The sequence below is a fragment of the Belonocnema kinseyi genome, chromosome 9, assembly GCF_010883055.1.
Source record: "Belonocnema kinseyi isolate 2016_QV_RU_SX_M_011 chromosome 9, B_treatae_v1, whole genome shotgun sequence".
Classification (NCBI taxonomy): domain Eukaryota; kingdom Metazoa; phylum Arthropoda; class Insecta; order Hymenoptera; family Cynipidae; genus Belonocnema; species Belonocnema kinseyi.
Genome location: NC_046665.1, coordinates 24,665,363 through 24,669,643, shown reverse-complemented (window position 1 = coordinate 24,669,643; position 4,281 = coordinate 24,665,363). Strand labels below are relative to the sequence as shown.

General features: G+C 32.5%; 1 protein-coding gene across 2 annotated transcripts in view; it reads right to left on the bottom strand.

Moving 5' to 3' along the window:
- Positions 1-4,281, bottom strand: part of LOC117179584 (suppressor of hairless protein-like) — a 220,530-nt gene that overhangs the window by 105,328 nt on the left and 110,921 nt on the right. The window lies entirely within an intron of this gene.

Here is a 4,281-nt window from a genome sequence, read left to right as displayed (position 1 = left end):
CCCCCCCCCCCATCACAAAAAGCTATCTACGCCACTGCCTTGTACAATGTAAAAATGATTTAGAACTTCAAATTAATTACATGACACTTAAGAATTTCCCTCTCATTATAATATTCACAAAACTAACCTTCCACGTGAACGTATGCAACAGAACATCTTCCGCTGCATACGTTTACGTGAAAGGGTAGTTTTTCAGGAAAATTATAAAGAGGGGTAAATCTTCAAGTGTCATGTAGTTAATTTAGAATTCTAAATAATTTTTGCATTATTCAAGGTGGTTTTCCCATTTTTTAAACGTTTTTTATGACGAGGGGAGGGCATGTATGGCTTAAGGGTAGTTTTTGGGTAACGAATTATATATTATTGAAGAGCAAAAACAGAGCAAAAAAATATCGATCAACAGTGTTTTCTAAGTTGTATTATTTGTTATGCTGTTTCTTACATATATATGTTCTGCTACCGCCATTCACGTACAAGGGTAGTTTTTTAAGAAAACGATAATGAGGGGGAAATTTTGAAGTCTAATGTAATTAATTTTGAGCTTTAAATCCGATCTACATTTTAAAAGGTGGGTTTTCAACTCTTAAAACGTTTTTGATCACGAGGAGAGGGTATGTATGGCTTAGGGGTAGTTTTTCGGTAATGTACTATATATTATCGGACAGCAAAAAAAGAGCAAAGTATCAACTGACTTTGTTTTCTGAGTATTATTATTTTTTACTATTTTTTTAATATATACATATATCATTTTTACATTGTTCAAGGTGGTTTTCCAACTTTTAAGACGTTTCTGATGACGCGGGGAGGGTATGTACGATTTTGGGATAGTTTTTAGGGAACGTGTTATATATTATCAAAGAGCAAAAAAAGAGCAAAAAAATATCAACTAACAGTTCCTTCTAAGTTTGTCTATTTTTAATGCTTTTTTCATACATATATATGTTCTGCTGCATACGTTAACGTGGAAGGGTAGTTTTGCGGAAATTATAATGAGAGGGAAATTTTTAAGTGGCATGTAATTAATTTGGAATTCTATATAATTTTTACATTGTTCAAGGAGGTTTTCCAACTGTTAAAACGTTTTTGATTACGAGGGGAGGGTATGTATGACTTAGGGGTAGTTTTTGAATAACGTATTATATATTATCGGAGAGAAAAAAAAGCAAAAAAATATCCACTAAAAATTTCTCTTAAGTTCGATTATTTTTAATGCTTTTTTCATACATATAAATGTTCTGTTGCATACGTTTACGTGGAAGGGTAGTTTTGGGGAAATTATAATAAGAGGGAAATTTTCAAGTGTCATGTAATTAGTTTGGAATTCTATATAATTTTTACATTGTTCAAGGAGGTTTTCTAACTGTTAAAACGTTTTTGATGACGAGGGGAGGGTATGTATGACTCAGGGGTAATTTTTGGGTAACGTATTATATATTATCGGAGAGCAAAAAAATATCACCTAACAGTTTCTTCTAAGTTTTATTATTTTTCATCCTTTTTTCATACATATATGTTCCGCTGCATGTCTTCATGTGGAAGGGTAGTTATTGGGGGAAATTATAAGTGTAAGATTTAGGGGTAGTTTTTTGGGAAACGTAATATATGTCATCATAGAGCAAAAAAAAAGGAAAAAATCTCCACTTATCGTTTATCGCATTATAATCATTTTTACACGGAAAAAAAATTCTTGAGGCGAACGAGTAAATCGAGAATATATTAAACTCAAAGAAAGTGTACGCTTGGATTAGGTAAAACGTTTAGTTAGAAGAGTTAAACATTTAGTTACCTTATGTAAATTGTTCTCGTAAATCAGCAATTTGGACAAAATTGCTAAGTTCGGAAGTTTATTATTTTCGACAGATTATGTATAATTGTATTATCTTCAGATTAGAAAAAAAATTAGTTGTTATAGAAATATGTTAACTCACACTAGCTAATCTTTCGTCTGGTATCGCGAAAATTAATTTCCCTGAAATCCGTGTAATGCATTTGGAGGTCAAGTTTGTTGTTTTTAACGCGTTTCTTGATATTTCAATATAGTTATCGCCTACAATCGAAACAAATGTAAATTATTATTACTGCATCATAAACTCCATTTAATATTAACATTCGCGCACATTTTAAGTGGTAAAAAGCGTTTAATTGTCCAAGTAAATCTCAACTGTCACTGCTCCCGATTAGACCGTCGCCATTTTATTTGGCTGCTCCCACAATACATCGGCGCTCTTCCGATAATTGCTTCAAACACCTATTCTTAATATCCCTGTCATAGCTATACTTATAAGGGGTTTGACTATACGATATCCCTGGTATATGGAAAATGGTCAAGGATATTCATTTTCGCTGATCCAAGGATCTTTCTAAATCCCTTCGTTCGTTTTCAGCTAAATATTTAGCTATAATAAGGAATAATATCCCTGTCACAGTTCAATTTTTTTTACCGTGTAGTGAGGTTTCGTATTCCATTTTATAATTTGCCTTGGTGGCGGCGCGGCGCTGAGCGGACGGACTTTAATATTAAGTTTTTAAATATGACCCGAGTATGAATACGTCTTATTGGCTAAGTCTACATTCAAGAAATTTCCAAGACATAGCCTCCCCCCTTGCCGCTAGCGTGACTTAATTTTCCGTCTTAAGTTGAAATTTACGGCTTTAAGTCGAACACAAGGACATTGACAACAAAAGGCTTCCAAGAACTCTAAGGGTCACCACTAATTCGCTTTAAATTTCAAAGAATGTTTAAATTATTTATCTTCATGGTATATATTTTTTATGTATTCATAATTTTGTTTAATTGCAATAATTATGTTCTTTGGATGAAAAATATAAAAATTTTATCCATTTTTTCCTATCACTAACAGTTCACTATATACTTGTAGAAATTCACGGTTTTCATCTTTTTATAGAAAATGTTATATGCCTGTAGCTCTTGAGCCTAACAGGTTCTAAATTACTATTTGATTACTGGAGATGGCAAGTCCTACCGGCTGGGTCCATAGTTTTTATAGGTCAGAGTATAATGGACAATAAAATTCACAAACGAAAACTCTCGTAATTTTGATCCTGGAAAATATTAAAGCCCTAACTGGGTAAAATAAATTTCCTTACAAAAAATTCTGCTTATTTCTCAAAGGTAAGTCTCGCCCTTGGCCGCTAGCGAGATATAGTCGTCTTGAAGATGAACTCAATACGAGCCAAGACGAACTTCAAGGCGAAATATTTTTACTTAGGGAACAAGGACCGAATTTGTTCATTTTTTATGCAGTAACGCATCAGCCTATATACTGTAAAGCACTCAAAATTACTTCTACTAAGGTTTTATGGGTCGCTAATATTGCATTCGAAGTCAGATGCACAATAATCAAAATGGCAAATCCAATATGGCGGAACATATATAATATGTATGTATTTCAGAAAAATACGATATCTTTATTAATTATAAATTTAAGTTATTTGTATTATATGTAAAAAATGACTCACTTGAATCCAGATTTACAGCTTAATATATTGAACTGAATGGAATAAAACTTTACCGAGAAGTTTGTAGCAATATATTCTCGATAAATATTATTAAAAGAATTTTCGATAAGTTGAATGTTTTTTAAGATTTTGTGTATTTAGTGCAAAAAAATTAGAATTTCGAGATGACACAATTGGTAACAATGTAAACACTATCAAGATTTGGTGTACACGAAGAAAATTTGTTAATTAAAATGTACCCAATTTGTTCGATAAATGGAGGACATTACTGCATTTAGATACAGTTTTCAAATTTTTATTAAATAAATGATATTAAGTTTATTTTGGTGTGATAACCGTGTGGAAATTTGATCATGGGCCTGAGCAAGCCCAAGTCTGGAAAAACTAGGCCCTGGCCTGGCTATCAAGCCTGGATCAAGCTAGAATAAAATGCTAAACCTGTCCGGGGCCTGGCTCGATCGCCGACCCTGGTCCTGGCTTGACTCTAGCTTATTATCGATTCCGCTCAGCGCCATTTTATTTTTAGGAATGTTTGTTGTTCTTCCATAAAAAATTGATCAAATCTGAAACCATCCATTTTATGCTTATCACACATCTTGTTACTTCTTTTTCAGTATAAACTTGATGAAATTAAAAAAAAAACGTTCATCAAGAACGTCAACTTACAGAAAAAACTAATCATAGAGTGTCAAGCAGGGATTTAAAAAATATTAAAGATCAGTTAAAACTAATCACTAAAATGTATTTTAATTAAAAACACCAAAAACATGACACTGATTCTATAGTGCTTCCATTTGGGAG